The 22,040-nt window shown below is 41.0% G+C and overlaps 1 protein-coding gene across 2 annotated transcripts in view; it reads right to left on the bottom strand.

Moving 5' to 3' along the window:
* basp1 (brain abundant, membrane attached signal protein 1) overlaps nt 1–22,040 on the bottom strand; it is a 42,935-nt gene that overhangs the window by 4,282 nt on the left and 16,613 nt on the right. Inside the window, exon 1 of one of the 2 annotated variants that reach the window (XM_010892950.3) lies at nt 3,224–3,246. The exons of the other annotated variant lie outside the window; for it this stretch is intronic. The gene's annotated coding sequence lies outside the window, so the exon portion shown is untranslated. Of the gene's footprint in view, nt 1–3,223; nt 3,247–22,040 lie in introns of those variants that run through there. 2 annotated transcript variants of the gene reach the window in all.

The following is a 22,040-nucleotide window of genomic DNA, read 5'->3' as shown; positions in this document are numbered from 1 at the left end:
ATTTCCATGATACGTAGCATGATCGTGCTCACAACGACGTGGAGACTGCTTCATGATGGATGGTCCTAACAAGGGTCTGTCAATACCTCGGACATGTCAGTGCCATTTAGGATCAGTTGCGTGGACAGGAGGACGTCATCAGGGTGTCTGACCCGGCCCACTTACTCTACAGGGTCTCAACTCCTTCCGCCTGTCACGACTCTACTGAACCTGGGCGGCCATCTGCCTCGGCTGTGGGGAAAGAATGCTCCCACCTGGCCCAAATAGTATACCAACGTATGCACATCAAATGTACCTTACTAGTGCAGATGACTCCGTACCACACATACGGATGTGCTTATGAGTGTGCTCTATTTAGGCTCAGTTTTAGTTTTGAACATCCTCTCCCCCATAGCAAAGGCAGATGGCTGTTCAGGTTCAGCTGAGACGTAACAGACGGATAGAGCCTGTAGGTGTTCACTGTAAGGCTAGTAGTATGTACATATACTAATATATATATATATATATATATATATATATATATATATATATATATATATATACTCCACATAGTCTCCCAAACAATGTATTTTGCTTTAGTGAATATGTTAAAAGGTGTTGTCTGATGTTGAAGAATCATTTGTGACCCTGTCAATATAGATGCTAGATTTGTGATACAACTTCATGTAAATCCATACGTCTGTCCGCCCAAAATCCAGGCTATTCCACTGTCTTGTGAATCGTTCTGAATATCCTCCAAACACCACACCGTTCCTATCACAGCTCAATACGGATGACAAAGGGGATTCATTTCCACCCCAATAGTGGTTGACTGGAAGCCGGTGGCGACAATGCCGGTCAAACATTTCCACACACAATGAGTTCCCTTCACAAAGACACAGCGGACCTCTCTGCAGTGCATGTGCTTTTCTGTTCACAGTGGCCCGAAGCAGGGCCAGTGGAACCGGAAGGAAACGTTAAAATCGGACACAAAACTGTTGATTTATCCTGCACACAGCAGCGGTCTTATACAGACCCAAAAAAGATGAAACTCGATCTGGTATGAAGCTACTGGTCAGGGTACAGGCTCCTAAAATATGACAGAAATTCAGGATTAAAGAGATGAAACTCGATCTGGTATGAAGCTACTGGTCAGGGTACAGGCTCCTAAAATATGACAGACATTCAGGATTAAAGAGATGAAACTCGATCTGGTATGAAGCTACTGGTCAGGGTACAGGCTCCTAAAATATGACAGAAATTCAGGATTAAAGAGATGAAACTCGATCTGGTATGAAGCTACTGGTCAGGGTACAGGCTCCTAATATATGACAGAAATTCAGGATTAAAGAGATGAAACTCGATCTGGTATGAAGCCACTGGTCAGGGTACAGGCTCCTAATATATGACAGAAATTCAGTATTAAAGAGATGAAACTCGATCTGGTATGAAGCCACTGGTCAGGGTACAGGCTCCTAATATATGACAGAAATTCAGGATGGAGCCAATTGCAAGCATCCTATTCAATGTCAGTGGCCCATTCAATTACCTTTGCATTTAAACGTGTTTCAGGGTTTTTCTTTCTTGAAAGTCTGTCAACACTTTCAAGAAAGAGTTACACTAATTACACTAATTAAGGACAAAAAATACTGTGTACATACAAATACACGCACCGCACTACCTAAATGCCTATATGAACGACAGCTATTCTTTTGTCTGACATCACTGCAAGATCAAAAAGCACTGAAGGTCAGTGCCTGTTTCAACTTCCAAGTGGTTGAGTGCTTGAGTGCATAATCAAGTCACCACATTCGTTTAGAATCTCAAAATGACCACTGAGATCACAGGCCATCTGGAGTCGACCAATTTATGCCGTCCTCTCTTCCCCCAACTGGAGGACAAACAAATAACAAGTATGGGGTTGAAAGGGTTGGATGTCTCATACTCAAGGTGCCATTTTGACAGCACCCATTTTTGAAACGGACCCCAAATGACTCCATACTACACACCAATAGCTTTAGTGTTGTTGTTTTGTTTTTTAAATAATGACATCAAAACTTTTTTTATGTTTCAAAGTCCATTCGCAAAGACCTGTTTCATCAAAAAAACACAAATCAACAAAAGCCCTGGGCGCAAACAGAGGAGCAGTTTCCCCAAATGCGGATTTGATGCACTCAACTGTTATATTCCAAATGTGCATGAATGCAGTGCTGGGACAGTTTGGAAGTGAGTTTATTTTTTTTCAGTAATAGCTGGCTTTTTCCTGAGGCATACTTACAGATGCAGTCCTCAATTTCTTGCCAGAGGCAGTGAAAATGGTGCTACCGACACAAAAGTGGAAATGTGTGTACTATGTGATGTTTGTGCCAGTTTGCGCCTAAAGTCATCAAAACAACTTGGTTTCAAATTTAATGGCTGATAGGTATGATGGTGATTCTGGGACTTTTATGCACATATAAACAACAAATTACACACCCACTGTGAGATTTTACCAATTATTCTGTTAATCACAAAAGTCCCAGACTGAATATTAAAGATATGTTCATGAATAGTGCTAATGTATGTTCTTCATCCTGATCATATCCACATTCTGATTGTGAACATTGGGAAGCATTTCTCACTAAAAGATGCTTCATTGTGGCCAGATATCTTGGTCCGTCCCTGTATAATTGGTTTGGGACAGATTTTCTGTAAAAAATAATAGTACATTTTTTATTTTGAAACTCATTGATGTCATAATGGCGTCACCTGTTATTTACAATTATATTTGTGTCTTTTGGCAGACGGTATTTAATCGTCTTTCTTTGTATGTTTCTTCTCATCAACACTTTCATGATATTCCGACACAATGACTACCCCCATACTAGGCCAGGAAGATAACAATCAATCAGGTCACAATGCCTCTTTTAAGTACAAAGGACACATGTTAGGAACCGGCATTAACCGACCCTCTGTGTACTTATAATTTATGTTCAAGATGACTTCCCTCAAGAATAGCATATTTTACTGAGCTTCATAGGGAAAAGTGTCATAATTGATGCAAAAATAATGTAATGCTTTGGTTTATTGATATTAAGGCAAAGTCATTTCTGTAACACATGAATGCCTTGCTTATTGAGATCTTAAAAGGCATTATAAAAACGTGTTACCATAGAAGCTTAGTGCCTCTGAATGACTGTGTATTTGCAGATCATGACTGTATAGAAGCCAGACAGGGGAGGGGTTTCAGTATGAGAGTCTCGACCTTCAGCGTGTCATCCAGACCACCGCCACAGCCAGCCATGACCACCAGATCTCTAAGACCCCAGGGGCTCCTGGGGAGATGTCCATCTGCCCCACACTAGACAGAAAGAGAGAGACAGAAGGACAGAGGGAGACAGTAAGGAAGAGGGAGAGAGGGAAACAGTGAGGGTGGACAGAGAGAGGAAGAGGGAGATGGAGGGAGACGGAGGAGGGACAGAGGGAGATGGAGGAGGGACAGACAGAGGGAGATGGAGGAGGAACAGACAGAGGGAGGTGGAGGAGGGACAGACAGAGGGAGGTGGAGGGAGATGGAGGAGGGACAGAGGGAGATGGAGGAGGGACAGACAGAGGGAGGTGGAGGGAGATGGAGGAGGGACAGACAGAGGGAGATGGAGGAGGAACAGACAGAGGGAGATGGAGGAGGGACAGACAGAGGGAGGTGGAGGGAGATGGAGGAGGGACAGACAGAGGGAGATGGAGGAGGAACAGACAGAGGGAGGTGGCGGAGGGACAGACAGAGGGAGGTGGAGGGAAATGGAGGAGGGACAGAGGGAGATGGAGGAGGGACAGACAGAGGGAGGTGGAGGGAGATGGAGGAGGGACAGACAGAGGGAGATGGAGGAGGAACAGACAGAGGGAGATGGAGGAGGGACAGAGGGAGGTGGAGGGAGATGGAGGAGGGACAGACAGAGGGAGGTGGAGAGAGGACAGACAGAGGGAGATGGAGGAGGGACAGACAGAGGGAGGTGGAGGGAGATGGAGGAGGGACAGACAGAGGGAGATGGAGGGCGGACAGACAGAGGGAGATGGAGGAGGGACAGACAGAGGGAGGTGGAGGGAGATGGAGGAGGGACAGACAGAGGGAGATGGAGGAGGGACAGACAGAGGGAGATGGAGGAGGGACAGACAGAGGGAGATGGAGGGCGGACAGACAGAGGGAGGTGGAGGGAGGACAATGGGAGGAAAGGAACAATGAACAATATTCGACAAGAATGAAAGAGAAACATGGGTGAGAGAATGGCATAATGAAGTGAATGAAGTAGACAAGTAAGAGACAAAGAGGCATGAGAGAGGAAGTGGTTGATATGATTGCAAGGGAGAGCAGGAGAGTGGCCTGACATGATAAGGAAGGAGTAGCCTGACTAAAGAAGGAAGGAATGGCCTGACTAGAGAAGGAAAGAGTGGCCTGACTAAAGAAAGAAGGAGTGGCCTGACTAAAGAAAGAAGGAGTGGCCTGACTAAAGAAAGAAGGAGTGGCCTGACTTAAGAAGGAAGGAGTGGCCTGACTAGAGAAGGAAGGAGTGGCCTGACTAAAGCACCACGCTATCCAACCCGAATGCTGAATCACCAGCCCTTGAGTCTTCTGCACATTACAAGTTCATTTACACTGACAATGTCATGGCCCATTTTGATTATAAAGGTGATCTAGAATTCACATGTTTTCACAGCCATTGGACACCTTCATCAAGCATGCTGTTGTAAACTCATCTCACAGAGCACCTTGGTGTCTGTACCCCAAAAGCCAGACTATTGGTTATGAAGGGTACTAATATTTTATTTGTGGTTACAGGAGAACATGTTTCTTGTGCCCATTTCTATAAAACATTTTTTTTCGTGAGTCACAGTAGGTGTGGTAGAAAAATACAGGTTTAGGGTCAGATTTTGGTTTAGGTTAGGCTCATGGTTGTCAATCGGTCAGTGTTGTAGGTGTAGGTGTTAGGTGTTAGCAAGTACTTCCTGGTTGTTAAAAGGACACAAGGACTAAACCTACTTGTGGTCCTTACACAATTGTCTAGGCCTTCACAGCAACAAATTCCTGTCAGCCGACTAAGTCGACAGCATACTTAAGCTAAATAAATAGAAAACAAAACTATTGGAAACTCATCAAAGTGCCTAGGTCTGTGTACCTGGGCATGTCATCAAAGGCTTTCCTTGTAGGCTGAATCCCAAGAGGATCCAAATACCCTGGACGGCGCAGCTCGTTTCCACCAGGTCTCTATTGTCCCTATGATGCGGTGACCATTTGGGGTGCAGACCGAACATCACGGACATGTGGAGAGCACTCTCAATCACAGGTGAACTCAATGACACCTACATCACGTAACTGTGAATGTACTGTAATGGCACCATAGATTATGTAAGAGCTTTGCTTAGCTCCCTCCAGCTGGGCGGATATAGAAGGTTCTATTTGACTCACTAAATCAGGGGATGTGCAGGGACCAGAGCATTGAGTGGAGGCCCGAAAAACTGGAGCAGAAAATTTAGCCCAATTGCCAAGAACCCACCCCCCCCCCCCCCCCCCGTGTTTTAACTTGATCTCAATTGGACGGCTTGGGCAAAGAATGCTGGGAAGTCACTGTCAGCAGTAGTGATAGCTGGGACACTGATTTTAACGTTTGCCTCCATTGCTAATTTTATGTTACTTGTAGTGCCTGGAAAAAGAATAAAGAATAAAAAAGTCTAAATACTGGAATAAAAATGGCCAGTCATATGGCATTTAAAAAATATTGATTTGTGAGTTCAAATGGCTTGAAAAAAGGATGAAAAAGAATCAATGTAAGAGCTCAGTGTTACAAATCAATAAAGAGCCGACACACATAGTTGCAAACAACCTATTTTGGGCCAATTCTAGCAAAGCAATTATCTTCATGTTTTCTCTTTAGTTATTTCATTCGAATACCTTCTTCATTCATCAAAAGTGGTTAATATGAGTCAGATCCTGCCGGAACAGGAAACAGCACCTCACAGACTTTGCTCAGTTTCTTCCGGCACATATTTTCCATGGATCCTGTCGTGCCTTATTTGTCTATTTCCATCACTGCGTGCACTTTGCTTTGTAAACATTTATACTAATAGCAATCAGAGTTCATAAAGTAAAATATTCCTGCAGCCTTGTTGTAGCCTCAGCACCACCATTACATTTTTTTTTTTGCATGTCAATAGTCAACTTATGAAGAGATAGCCCATTAAGTAAAGAGAAAGTACAGTAGACCGTTCAACAAATGTCTATAAAATATTCAATACTTTTCAGTGAACTGTCTTTTTAATGTGTAACTACTGATGTCCTTCGCCCCACCCCTTTATGCATTCAGGTGTAAAAATATGTATATATTTTGGGGGTATTTTGAGTGCTGCAGTGACAAAAGCCCCCATTCACATCAGTTTTGTGACATAGTCAGATAACCTTCTATAACCCCTCTGCACACTCAGACACCCCCGGCTGCTACAAACGTGCAGTAGAACTTGCCAATAATGTTGGCAAGGCAAGTTTCTTTGTATAGCACATTTCATACACAGGGCAATTCAATGTGCTTTACATTAGAAAAGATGATGGGGATTAAGATGACCAAAAGAACAAGGCAGAAGAAAAAACAAATGTTTTTACCTTACATTTAAAAGTAGATTATGGACCAAGTCTAAGATTTTCTGGCAGTTTGTTCCAACTGTGCACAGTATAATGACAAAATTCTGCCTCGCCAGCCTTTGTCCTTACTCTGGGAAAGGTTAGCAGACCAGACCCTGATGACCCGAGGAGTCTAGATGGTTTATACCGAGAGAGAATGTCTGAGATGTATCTTGATTTATTGACGAGTAGTAGTATCTTAAAATCTAATCAATTCCATATGAGATATTGGGAGCCAGTGCAGAGACCTAAGAATTGGTGCAGTGTGTTCAGTCTTCTAAGTTGTTGTTAGAACTCAAGTAGCAGCATTCAGGATGAGCTGCAATTTTCATAAGGCTTTTTGAAAGAGACCAGGTGATTACTGTAGTCTAACCTAAAATCGTGGATACGTTTTTCTAGAACATAAATCCTCTAATTCTAGCTATGTATTTAAGGTGATTTTGTAATTAATATTATCCGGCTATTAAAATACAGATCAGAATCCATAATTACCCCAAAATATTTTACTTGGCTTTTAGTCTTAAGGGATAGTGTGTCAAGGTAATTACTGACTGTCAGTCTCTTATCTTTGACACCAAAGACAATTATTTCAGTTTTATCTTTATTTAGTTGCAGAAAGTCCTGGCACAGCCAATCATTGATTTGTCCAAGGCATTGGTGGAGTGAGTCCATGGGACCATAGTCACTAGATGGGGGTGCTATATACATTTAGGCGTCATTTGCATAATTATGATAAGCAATTTGGTTGCTTTGCATGATTTGGGATAACGGTAGCATATAAATGTTGAATAAAAGAGGCCCAAGGATAGAGTATTGCAGAACTCCACATGTCATGCGTGTTCTCTCTGAAACATAGTTGCCTGTGGAGACAATGTATTCCCTATCTTGTAAAGGACTGTGTCACTAAGATCAACCCAGTTCTCCAGTCTGTCTAGCAGCATTGTGAGGTCAACTGTGTCATACGCCGCACAAAGGTCCAACAACACTAGGATTCACATTTTACCAGAATCAGTGTTAAGACAAACGGCATTTAAAACTTTAATAAGGTCAGTTTCCAGGCTGTGGTGGTTCCAAAATCCTGACTGGTAAGGGTCAAAGTAACCATTTGGGTTTACGAAATTGCATACTTGTTTAAAAACTATTCATTTGATATACAGTAGGTCTATAGTTGATGACCACACAAGGGTCTAGGCTACGCTTTTCAAACAGAGGTTCAATGACTGCCGGTTTCAGGGCCTTTGGAAAATTGCCCGGAATTGTTGTTAATATTTCAGTGGTGGAGTTTTTAATCACTTGTCTAATGCCATGAATTTAATCCTTGAGAAAGGAGGCAAATTCATAGGATTTTTGGGTGGAAATTAGCTCTGAGGCGGCTGGTGCTGAGGGGTTTGTTAAACTACCATCAGTAGCAAATAAAGGATGTGAATTGTTAATGTTTTTCTTAATGATGTTAGAAAAAAATTATTGTCTTGCGTCTCATTTGTCTTTTGTAGGAATTAAGTTTCTATCTATAGATGTCATTGTCATCTTCGAGTTCTGTTTTTCGCCATTGCGCTCAGTATTTCGGAGCTCAGCGTTTACATTTTTGAACAGTATCTGATCTAATATGAATGTCAGGAATAATAGACATTTCAAAGTAAACACAGAAATTATCAGATAAGGCAACCTGGTCTCAGGAACCTACGTAGACAATTTTACGAAAATCCATGGCACCCGATTTCGTATTATATGTGACGTTACGTTAGGTTACATTACAATGCTCCACCAAAACGTATGATAAATTACGCAATTATTCAAATGTTACATATCTGACGAACGCTATTACAACGTATCAAATGTTACGACCGCTATTGAAACATAAAATAGAATACGAACGCCAGACAAACGTATGATATTTTACAAAAGCTATGAAAGATGATTTTTTGACAAAATGTTAAACCTGCGTTTCAACCTGGCGACGTTTGGATTACAAGGCAGTCGCCTTACCCACTGACCCACACTAGACATGGGAGTTTGGGATGAGTTACAGCAATAGCAAGGTCACTAGTATATGTTATAAAAGCATTTTATCGTCAACGTTAAGTTGACATTAGGCATCACAGCACTGGGGTTAGGGTTAAGGTTAGATTTCACAACCCCGGGGTTAAGGTTAGGGTTAAGGTTTGCAACATTTGAGATATTAAGACCTTTAGTAATTAATAATTAGATCCAAGGTATTTTCTCTGATTATGCGAGGGCCCTTTACATGCTGAGACAGTCCAAAAGTATCTTATATGCCACAGAGTTCTTTAGCACTGCTGTCAGTGACATTATACACATGAATATTGAAATCACCAGTTATAATTAGACCATCAAAGTTAGTGCAAATAATAGACAGTAGTTCACTAAATTCATGAAAGAAATTTGTTTTGGCAGAGTTTGTTTGGTGGCATGTAAATGGTTAATAACAGAACAGGAAAACAGCTGATAGATATTCAAAAGATGAAAAATTTCCAAATGATATCTGCATGCATTGATAGATGTCACTAGATAATGCCTTACTACTACTCCACCTCCTTTCCTGTCAACTCTAATAGCAAATATTACCTTATAATTATGGGGGGCTGTCTGCAAAAGAACTGCAGGGTCGCTGTTTTTGTCTAGCCATGTTTCAGTTAAGAATATGAACTCAAGTTTAAAGGTATTCATTTGATCATTAATTTAAAAAGAAAAACATTAACGTTAGGAGGGCAATTTCAATGTGCTTAATGGCAGACTTTATAGTAGTTTGTTCTTGATGTAAAACTGGTATCAAATTGTCAAGATTAGTGTGCATGCTATATTGAGTTCTGTTTGTTCTTTTGCTAGTTATAACAGGTATGGGGAAAGATATGATAGTGGGTTCCGGCCTGATAATTTTGTAGTCATGAGTGGCTTTTGTAGACCAGGAAGCCCAAGGACATCCGTTTTTATCTTCTTCAGCAGTGTTAGCAATACACAATGTTCTTGACACACAGGCTAGTGAGATGGGGAAGGGGGGTCAGTTGCTGGATGATATTTTCATCTTTGTGGTTGAATCAAAGGGCTGCCACTAGCGTTGATACTGGTAGCGGGATAGGCTGCCCTTGGCACACAAAAAACCTTTGGAGTAAGTCTTATGCCAGCATTAATCAGCTGTTCCTTTTTGTCTGAGAACATCAAATGTGGCGAGGAGGGGGAGAGAGACCAGAGTGATGGTGACCTTGAGTGGTGGAGAGACTGGAACTGATATTGAGGCTGTTCTGTAGGTGAAGGGTCATCCAAGCAACAAAGTGTCTGAGAGTGTTTAACCTGAGGCTGAGTGCCGACGGGTGACGGATTGAATACAGAAAATAGTTAAAAAATAGTCTCTGTCCATCCCTGTTGGAATGGAGGCCATTGGCTATGAAAAGGGGTATGCTCCCCCAGAACAGATTAAAGTTGTCGATAAAGATCAGTCCTTTTAAAGTGCATGTTTTGGAAAGCCATGTATTCAGTCCAAGTCCGCTAAAGTAATTGATTCTGACAACAGATGGTAATGTCAGCCAAATCTCTAGTTTGCCAAGCTTGATAAAAAAGTTCATTTTATAACTGATTGCTCTCTACGAATGTTATTGGTCCCTACATGCAAAATGATTTGTTTCCTATTAGCATGGTATTTGAAGATTTTCTTTCATAGATATCACAGACCAATGCAACTGAGAAACAGAATGTTTTAATTACCTTACCACTTACGTTTTTGTTAGCAGAGTCTCCTAGAACTAGTGTTTGGTTTGACCATTTGCTGTGATTTGGCCACAAGTTCTCCTCCTGGATCAGCGCGATGGTCTGGTTCTATAAAAGAGGGCCCATGTTTCATTCCTTTTGTTGACCATGCAAGCTTCTGTGGACATTCTTCCTCTGCTGATGTTCACTTTGGAACCGACTTGTTCATTAATTTGCAGGTAGTCAGATGTAGACTCGATTTCTGATTCATACAAATTTAACATTGAATCAAATCTATTTTTCAGTCGTAGAGTTGGTGATGTTTGTGGTCTGCAGCTGGTAGCTCCTTTAGCCGGCCAACTGTTGAAGAAAGCGTCCGGTGTGGAGTGAAACTGCGGTCCATTTTTCTTGGGTTTTGCGTCAAGCTTTTGCCAACAGGTTGTAGACACAGCCAGCAGAGTTTACTTCATTGGTGTAAATATGGTTTTCCCCGGGTTTTGGGAAAGTAATCCCTTTACTTTGAACCTTCTGAGCCATACCAGACATGCTGTCTTCCTCCTTGCATTTCTCTCAAAACAAAGTCCTTGTTTAGAATATAGTTTCCTAAAAACAACTTCAAATTGCTTCCCAAAGAGCAGCATGACTGAATTCTAGGAAGAAGGTTACTATATAACAGCTAACTTAACAGTTTGCCTAAGAGATAGCTTAAGGTTGGTGACATTGTTAGCTATGTTAGAAAAGCTGATGTTCTATTACATTGACAAGTAGAAAACAAATAATGATTCAAGCTTAATCCATACTCATTTTGCGCTTCAAAACCAAAAAGAAAAAAAAGATTTCCTAACTAAAAATGAATAGAAATACTAAATATTTACAAAATGTTCAGGAGCTCACTTGTCTCACAGCCTCACTCAGCAGACAAGGTCAGAGCTTGTTTAGAGTTTGTAGAAGTCAGGCTATTCAATTAGAATAAACTAATTAGAAAACAAAATTGGCTTATAGCTAGCTTAGCGCTTCATATTTGCATGTCCTCCATAGTAGGGGCCTTGCTAATCATACATCTGTCTGCGCATAATCCTTGTAGCAATGCTCTCTGATCCAATGGAAGTACGGCCATGCATTTTTTACTATACATGTTGCCAATGTAAATAACTAAATAATAACTCAACTGGACTAAGTAGCTCGCTTGTGACAATACTTCTCTAACTTCGACAGCGAAATTTGAATGTGGTTTTTATAGTAAGCAGTGTTGGGGTTCTACCCAACTCTACTAGAAGTAATTTAAGAAAATAATGGCACACCTTTACAAGGCATACAGATGGCTGAAAAGATGGTGGGATTCAGGGAGATTTTGTAGTGGCCTCTATTTAAATGTTGCTTATGATTGCATTTCACAGAAATTTTGGATTATAATTGGCCTGCAAAGTCTAAAAGCATTACTCATCAAAACAACTTCAACAAGTTAAAGCACTCTTTGGTTACATCTTCTGTTATAGCATGTAGTATTGTCAGTAAATGTTAGGTTTCTAGCTAACTATTCCTACATCCAAAATCTTTAGATGACAACCAAATATAATCTTAATTACTTTTCAAGCAATAAGTAAAACAACATTGCAAGATACTGTACCTCATGTTATTCTTTTTTTGTGGGCCAAAGCACTGTAACTAAAGCCAATGCTAAAGTATAGTTTCACATTGTCATCTAAAGGATTTCAACAGTCAAGCATATGGAAATAGAGAGCCAAGGAGACCTTCAGAGGATCTCAAAAAGCATAGTGGTTAGGGCTTCGGAAAGGTCATTGGTGTAAATCACAGAACTGAAAAAGTGAAACATCTGTCCTTGTACCCTTGACCAAACTTAATCAAAGCATGTAAATGTAACCTCCAATACTGTAAACAAATAAATACCTCAACACGGCTCTTCTTTGACCTACACTGGTTTCACATGAACTTCAATGAATTGAAGTCAACACATTTTGTTCAAGTCTATGACTTATTATTGCTAAGACGTTTAAGGAAGGGGAGTAAATACCCATAGTATGCGTTTAGGATTGTGTACTGCTTGTTTTTTCCTAAAGCTGTGCACATGCACACACACACACACACACACACACAGACTTACACCCAATTCATTGGTGTTTAGTGGATCAATTCTCAAATTGACCAAGCTGGGGCAAACTCCTTAGTTGGAAATGGCTATTGATCAAAATGGCCGCCAAGAAAGAATTGACTGTGTGTTCAGTGGTTGTTTAGGAGTCAAAGGATGCACTCAGCAAAGATGGGAGTGAGTGAGCAAGCTTTGACATTTTGCTCAAAGCGGTTTGAGAGCTTCTGTTTAAATGCAAATTTATCCAAAATGCCTTGTTGACGAGAACAGATAAATTGCAGACAATAAACGGGAAAGCAAACAACAGAAGAGAAATGAACTACATGGACTCAAACTTGGTCCCGCAAGATATTGTGACATTTCAGTTATAAAATGCTTTTCCTCTAGACTATTCAGTGTCCTAATGTCTGCCATCATCAAGCTGGCGTAACTTATAAGACCACCATAGAAAAAGAGTGGTCATACCATCCCATCCAATGCTATGTTATGCTTATTACTATTACAAAAATGCTGGTGGCATCAGTTGATCGCCCACAGGAAAATTTGTCGGCTGTTGTAATTTAAAATTTTTGTTAATATTAATTCAGAAGAAAACCTCTGCAGTCCAGGAAATAAACATTTAGTTTGGTATAACAATTATTCACATTTCTCGAGGGCATTGTCTTATTGGAAATGCTGTTCTAGTCTAGGTTGACAGGGGAGTATTTCACATTGAAATGTACGGCTATACCAACCCAACTCAACATTCAGAACACACAGAAATATGTATGAACCCTCTTACAAACCAAGCACTTATATTTTTTTGATGTCCAACTTGGATTATTGTGAATCCAAGCGAGAAATCCTGACCTTGTTGCCTGTTATAGAGAGGGAAAAAGTTCAGCATCTCGTTACAATGGCTGACACATCCAGGTCAGGCTTTCAGGGCACGTTAACTTAAAACAGGTGTAATCAAACCCTGGCGGCAGGACATCAGCATATAAAATAGATCAACCAGAAGACCCTGTCAGGGGCCAAATCCACAACAGTTCAGGTAAATGTTGAAGTGTTAATGCCTCAAAAACTAGTTGTACTGGATAAATATGTGGACGGGGGCATAGCCATTTCCTGCACCTTGAATGGCTAAATAGGGCAGACGTTCAGAAGAACATCTGATTGACGTTAAGTTGTTTATTGATAGGGTTAAGCCGAGTTAGCCATGAAATAGAGTAGCATCATGTCTGCCCAAATACACACAACGTAGAGGCATAACAATCTAAAAACAAAGTGTTAAAAACTTAACAAATTCCAATGCACTGCAGCCATACAACAACATTGACCCAAAACCCAAAGCATAGAGGTCCCCATAGTCACAGAGAAGGTAGTATTTGTGACGTATTTTGAAAGATAGACAGGGTTATATCCAAAGTGTCAGGTGATCATTTTGAGAGGAGGACCAGTGGCCTGGCAGTGGGCGCTTAACTCGTGCTTGACTCTGCCCACCTCCTTTCCCTGGTTTTACCCACTCGCCTCTCTTTGGAAACGACAGCTTGTTAGCTATCTCAATTCAGTTATCCAAATCTTTAGCATTGTACTTGGTATCAAAGTTCCCAGAGAGGGCCGTAATTGATCTGTCATCCATGACGTCTCCATTAGCCTTTACTGCAGTGACCCTTCAGCACCTCTTTCCTGCTCCCAAAGCCGATAAGAGCCTGTGAAAAACGAGTCCTGGAGTGCTTGTGGCACTCTGCAAACACACCCAACGGCCATTTGGTATTTTCAACAGCCTATGCCTAACCACCATTCACTATCCTTCCAACCTGAAATAGACAGCTGTCTGACCATGACGGAGAGTCTTTGAGAACCAAATTGGAAACGGTTGCGTCACTTTTGGTCAACTTCCTGTGGCTTACAATGTTGTATTTTTGGAAGTAAATATAGTTCATGGATTATTTAATATGGCTATACACTATTTTGCTTTGCATTTCTGGCAGGCTTTGGCAGAAAATTTCACTTGAAACGCTGATTTGATTCCGGCAATGGCCAATGAACACTCATGACTATAGTTTTCCTCTGACCTGGATTTCTGGAAAAGTGCAGGATTTCTGGGAATTAACTGACATTTCTTTGAAACTGTAGTCTGAAAGGTTTTCTCATTCTTAGTGGGTAGTTACAGAGACTATAGAGTCACTATGCCAATACTGTCCAATAAAACCAATATTTGTCATATTTTAAACTAGCTTGTGTTACAACAGCACCGTATCCAGATAAACAGTATTTCACATGATTCACAGGGGCCCCTGAATGGTGCAGAGGTCAGTGACTGCCAGTTATCTGGTTCATTCAAATACAGCTCGCGGAATAGCGCGGTAGTGACTCCTTGTTACAGCTTGGGCGCCTGTGAGCACAATCAAGGTAGAAGGCCAGGGAGAAGTCCTTTCGGCGCATATTAATTCTAGTCTAGACTGCCTGGTTGAGTGATCAGCGTGATAAGAACCAGATTGCTAATTAATTAACACACTGTGATATGAGACTGTTAACATCTTGTAACACCGATGTTTCAACTATACAAAGCCATAAGGCTGCCCCTAAGTAGCCATCACCTGTTCAAATGATATATTTAGGCATTGTGTTATTGTTAAATGTATGTGCTTTCAGGAAATCAATTGTATCTAAATAAATGGGAGATGGAATCGATCACTCAAACAAAACTGAACCGAAACACACTGTGTCAAACACCCCACCAATTGATTCCAGATGAGTCAGCCATTTTGAAGATCATGTTCACCGACTAGAAATTAAAGAGCTCCTGTAGGACCGACTCTCTGCAGAGCTGGCCAAAACAACAAAACGCTGATGTCTATCCAAAAGCCAACCTAAAGCTGCTGGCTAGACCTCTGTTTATGTCAACTCAATGGGCTGTTTGATCCATCTTGAAAGCTTCTGCAAAGAGCATAAGTGGGCTGAATGATCCACACAGAGCTGTTGACAGAGATCAATGATCAGGCATCCATTTTGAACAGGGTTTAGGAGCTGAAGTGGGCCATTGCTGCATCCAAATCATATTTATTTGAATCAATACAGCGTGCATTGAGAACAATACTACATATTGATGTGTTTTCAAATGTGGCGTCACATCTTATTCTGCAAGTTGTCACAGGTGAAGGCGCACAGTGGATCACACACAACTAATAATTTCAACCGTGGCTTATAATATGACACTGTTATTTTATAATTGCAATGTCTATAAAAATATATTTGAAAAGTTTGCATTGGTTTGATTGTACACACAAATGTATATGATACATTTTCACATCTTAGACACCAGTCTGAGCCCTTTCATATGCACTTTCTGCTTTATAAATAATACATATTATATACACTAGACCCCTCAAACTCAACTCTGGACCTCAAAGCAAGTTCCACTAAATGTTTTCATTACAACCCTCTGATCAGGGATTGATTAAAACCCCGGACACCAGTTGGGTTCAACTAATGATGTGATGGAACAGAAAACCATCAGGCTCTGGACCTGGTAGGGTAAGAGTTGAATATCCCTGCTTATGGATCATTTCATATTGGCAGTGAAAATGACACGTTTGAACTTTGAACAAACCTTTATGCATTTCAACTGAAATATTTCAGAAATGCACAAGAAAATAGCCGCACCTGGCTACTAGTGAATGGAATAGATTTTATGAACACAATGAAACGTCAACATGTTTGTCGTCCCGCTCTGACAACGTCACTGACCTCCAGAACACAATCAAGAGATCACAACCAAGAGAAACACCAACTTCAAACATGAGCTTTTATGGAGCTAATATGTAACTATGCTATACCAGAGTCAATGGAAAAGACTAACACTTGAGATTATAGATGGAGTGCAAAGCAGCTATCCATTATCTTAAACACATACACTGTAAATCATACCGCAGGAGCAGCTTTCTCATGCCTCCCCATCCCTCCTTATCTAATGGAAGGCTGAAATGCATTGGCCGCCTCCCAAATGGAGGCCTATTGTTTAGGTAGTGCACAGCTTCTGACAAGGGCCAATAAAGCGGCAGTTAAAAGTTGCCTTGGGATTCATGAATGTTTGCTTAGGCCATGCTTGACTAATTAACTGAGCAAATATGACTTGCTCCTTTATTATGTTGTAGCGATCCAAATGGCTTCCTATTTGACTGCGTGATAGTTTCTTAATATAGCTGGTCATATTAATACATTCTGCATGAATAGCTATTTTCTGTACATTTTTCTGGATTAAAATTACATCTAAAAAGGGATTCCAGTGCATATTTGTACACATCATGCTCCACTTTTCCCACAAATGTATCGAGATGTTTCCAAATCTTGAACAAATAATAAATGAAGATTGATTTTAGTTGTCTTCATCCCCCAGAGATTTTACTTGGTGCAAGAACCTTTGACAGCAATTACAGCTGCACTCTTACAGTAATATTATTTTATAAAAGGTTAGTACATTTGGATAGATTTAATGATGGATAATAATATTTAAACCATGTCTCTGCTACTTTGAGCAGATTTACATTAGGGCTGAGACTAGATTATACAGGAAAATTCAACACCTCTTGGAAAGCCATTCTGTACGTAATTGTCCCAAAACAGATGGAATTGTCTCCCAGGGTTAGTTGTCTAAAAACTGAGGCAGGTTTTCATGCATCTTTCTTTGTTCAATTCATCAATTTACTTGATCCTAAAAAAACTCCCAGCCAGTGACAAGCATACCTATAGCGTGACACTGCTACTAAAATACTTTAAATGAATGCTGAATATTTAGGAATCTGTAATTTGGCACTTTCAACATATTTCTGCAGACATTTTAAAAGAATGCATACCTGTCGTAACTAGGCCTTTTGGTGTTTCCCAGACCCTCTTAAACATTTGAAGCTATCATTACATAAACTCTCATTATCAGCTTTCTATAAGTCATTTCTAACCAAGCAGAAATAATTATTTAGTATAACATGATAACAGTCAGTCATTTCGATTTAAAGGTTGAATTATCTTGTTACAAAGGCGTCTGAGATGTGTCCACAGCAGGTTTCTTGCCTTTTCGTGCCTTTGTCACAACACAGAATATATTATTATATAATCAGTAGAATTCAAGGGACACATATGACAGTTTGACATTTAAAAAAAGAAAAAAGGATTAAAGGTATTCAAGAATCAGTAGCAGGGCCTACATTTCTGTGATTTGTTTTTATGCCACATTCTTATACATTTTTAAAATTATACATTTATGAGTTGAATATTTCAGGAACTTTGTATTGTGTTCTTTAGACCCCTCAAACATTAACCAATCACACAAAGCTGTGAAATCTGATGCTTTTGTGAAGTTCAGAAATGTTCATATTGTATAATGTGGCAGTCTCCAACAGGTCAGTCACCAGCTACCAGTAGTACATCTAGTTCCAGTTGCACCAGTAGTACCAGTAGTACAAGTAGCACCAGTAGTACCAGTAGTACCAGTTGCACCAGTAGTATCTATAGAACCATTAGCACCAATTGCACCAGTAGTCCTAGTAGTACCAGTTGTACCAGTAGTACCAGTAGTACAAGTAGCACCAGTAGTGCCACTATTACCAGTAGTATAAGTAGCACCAGTAGTACCAGTACTACCAGTAGTACCAAGAGTATAGGTAGCACCAGTAGTACCAGTAGAACCAGTATTTCAAGTAGCACCAGTAGTACCAGTCCTACCAGTAGTACAAGTAGCACCAGTAGTACCAGTAGTACCAGTCACTGGTGTAACTATCGGCGGTGCAGGAGGTACTCAACAAGTGCCCTTTTTGTCAGTCGGTGTCCGCATTCTGCCTGACACGTGTAATTCACTTTGACGGGCATGCGCTGTCCGTCTGTGGGATTCACATGGTGAAAGCTGACGTCTGTTCCTGTCGGCATTTATCCGGGAGCACTTTTTTGTCATTTTGGCCCACGAATGGTCTGTGCATGGTCCGGCTAGTTCTCATGCCATTATGGAGACCTAATCTTCCCCATTTTATATTATCATGGCCACCTAATCATTCCCAGCTTCATATCATCATGGCCACCTCATCTACCCCAGCTTTTGTCTAACACAGACTTATTCAAACCTTTTTGCAGGAACCACATTTATTTCTCCAGAATTTAAACATTGACGACATCCAGGCTGCACAAATGTCCACATGCAATTAGAAATAATACCATTGGATCTCTCTTTGTTGGACTTTCAAAATGAGTTCCTGACTACGTGACTTTTATACCCATGAACAAGAGTTCTTTATCAGATGCCGCAATGTATATACAAGCCGAACTGTATGTGTAAAATTCTTAATCTAGACTTATCAAATTTACTGAATCCGACTGGGATCCCATGTCGGTCATATCTGATCCAAAATATCCCAGAGATAATGGTTAATCTGATCTAAATAGTTTCAGATACATACCAGACCCAAACGTATCCTGAAGACATAAGACGCCTGTTTTAACTGTCAGTAAACGTGCATTCTAAGTTACAGCTTGGCTAGTCTAATGGATGGGTTACGAATGACAGCTTAGTTCTTACGTAAAGACATCCCCAATTTAAAATGTGAGACAAGAACAGTGTAGGTGTTAATGTGAGACTATGAGTTCGCTACACATATCTCTCTGTTAAAAAGGCTATTGCTTGTGCACAAATTATCTGGCCTGTGCACAAATGTAGGTCTATAAAAGCTCATGTGGAATGTCTGATAGTAATATAATAATTATATAAACTGTCTATTCAGAGCATCTGAGCATCTGAAAATATTTTTTCTTCATCAACACAGAAAATCTGACACATTTTATATCCATTGCAATCCCGAACTATGCATATTAATTCCTTTCTAACAGTCTTATAAGCTTAACTACATCTAGTAATTAAAAAGCTTCTGATTGCTTATCTCCAGTGAAATTGTTATAATATAGGCTACCTGAACAATTTTCCCTTGCTCAAATACCTGTCCAGGTCTTTGCCATGGAAAATAGCCAATTGAAACAATGTGACAAGTTTACTATGTTGAGCTCAAACCATACAAGAGGCAGAAAAGAGGCTATCAGTAAAAAGATTTAAGTAGAGATAGGATATCAGATACTTTTACGTTACAAGGCGTCAAGACGCTTGTAAGTGAATTGCAAAGAAATTACTCGCAATCGAAATGGATAGTATCAAACACTGACTTTCTGCGTGTGAGTCGACGAAACATGTTCAGAAGCTCCGCAGCTTTGAAAGACCATTCATGTAATTATTCTATGCCACTAGAAGACATCCCATGTGCACTTTTTCCAGACCTGCATTGGTGCACAAATAAATGAAAGCAAAGTACATTTCAGAGAGAAAGGTTGCATAGTGCATTCTTACAACACTGACCACTTATCTCAACCTTTTAAATGAATGTCCCTGCCTGTGAATACCTCTAGTAAAACACGTTTCGTGTTTTTACAGTTCCATATGCTTAAAAATATGTGTTGGAAGTGTATGGGTACATTTATACACCCGTCTGTACAGCAAATCGGACCGTAGGCGTGTGGGTGTGCAGGTTTGCACATATCTAGCCCCATTCGTACGGTACATACACAGCAGGATGAAAGGACATCACTGTCAAACAGAAACCCCCAGTGGCCCAGTTTAGGATCTAGGCTGGGCCACAGAGAGTGAGCTAGCACACTGACGAGGAGACAGATTCTAAATGGATGCTTTCTGGTGAGACGTGCAGCCTGTGTGCTAGCTAGAGCTTTAACGGGAAGACAAAGAGCCGTCCTGACAACATCACTGACAGAATGCCAGGAATCTGAACGGGGGTCGAAGTGCTAAAACAGAACCATCTATTCCCTTTTTATATGACAAGTAGAATTGCATTGTTGAAGAAGAGCTTGCAGGCATTGCAATGTACTGTTAACCCATGCTGTATTCTGCACACCTGATTAAATTACAATTAAACTGCAATTCACAGCCCACTACTTCTGACCTGAGTCCTACGGGCCCCATATGTTTTGATCGCGGCACTGGGAAGGCTTACAGAAGACCCAAACATTTTAGTGGCTGATTCTGGATCAGTTCAACTGTAGTCAGCCATCTTAACAACATGGCCTTATTTGGGAGCATGTATATAATGTATGAATGTAGTGCATGTAATGCCTGTATGTTATGTATGTTTTTATGAAATATTTGTATGCATGTATGAATGTAATGTATGTACACTGATGAGGCAAAACATTATAACCATTCACAGGCGAAGCAAATAATGTTGATCATCTCCTACCAAGGGCACATGTCATGGTCTGGGTGGATTAGATGGTAAGCCAATAATCAGTTCTCGTAGCCAATGTGTTGGATGCAGGAGAAATGGGCAAGAGTAACTTTGTCAAGAGGCTAACTGTTTAAAGCCAGGTGACTGGGTCAGTGCATCTCTGAAACGGCAAGCCTTGTGGTGTGCTCCCTGTCAGCAGTGGTGAGTACCTACAGACAGTGGTCCGAGGACGGACAAACCAGTGACAGAGTGTTGGGCCCCCAAGGCTCATCGACGCGCGCGCGCTAAGAAGGCTCTCCCGTCTGGTGCGAACCAACAGAAGGTCTGCCGTGGCACAAGGGAGGTTACGGGAGGTGGTTATGGGAGGAACATGTCACAAAACACAATGCATCGTATCCTGCTGCTTATGGGGCCACCTACCTATACATCAATGCAGACCAGGAGCACCCCTTCATGGCAATGGTATTCCCTGATGGCAGTGACCTATTCAGCAGGATAATGCACCCTGCCACACTGCACACATTGTTCATGAACAGATTGAGGAACATGATGAAGGGTTCAAGGTGTTGCCCTGGCCATCAAATTCACCCAGATCTCAATCCGATTTGGCATCGACGGGATATGCCATCCACGGCGGCTCCACCTTACAGGACTTGAAGGATCTGCTGCTAATGTCTCGGTGCCAGATACCACAGCACACCTTCAGGGGTCTTGTAGAGTCCATGCCTCGGCAGGTCAGCGCTGTTTTAGCACATTAGGCAGGTGGTCATAATGTTTTTGCTCATCAGTGTATGTGTTGTTTCTTTGTTATGTGTGCATGTCTCTTTTGCCTTTGTCCTGGTGAAAAAAGGTTGCAGCCTAATCACTAAATTCTTAGCCCTCATGAAAGCTCCCTATTCCTTTTTTCCCACAAAAGGCCACAGCAACAGCAGCAAAGGAAAATATTCGTGCACACACACACACACACACAGACACACACAGACACGCACTTAGAGTTCATTAATGAGTAATCTGGAAAGGTCTGTCTGAGAAATATGTGACCTCTGACAGGATGGAGTCGGGCTCCCAGCAAACACAGCAATCAGTCAGGCTCAAGGTTCCCATAAAGAAAACAAGATGAGGCCCTGGTAAGCAAAATGTAAACACAGACCAACATTCTCATTTAAAGAGATACAGGCTCAGAAAATCTTCCTTCAAATTGACTCTGGGTGAAAGGGCTCTGCAATGGTAGCATCCCAATGAGGGCCCTCTTCTATATATAGCGCAGTACTTCTGAGCACCTCCAGAAGTTGTGTTGAGACAGTACAAGAGGTAGCAGTTTTACACAGACACAGTATGGTTGGGGTGCAACAGA

This window comes from Esox lucius, chromosome 3, assembly GCF_011004845.1.
Source record: "Esox lucius isolate fEsoLuc1 chromosome 3, fEsoLuc1.pri, whole genome shotgun sequence".
Lineage (NCBI taxonomy): Eukaryota > Metazoa > Chordata > Actinopteri > Esociformes > Esocidae > Esox > Esox lucius.
Note: the sequence above shows the minus strand (reverse complement) of the source record. Positions and strands in the feature narration are given on the sequence as shown.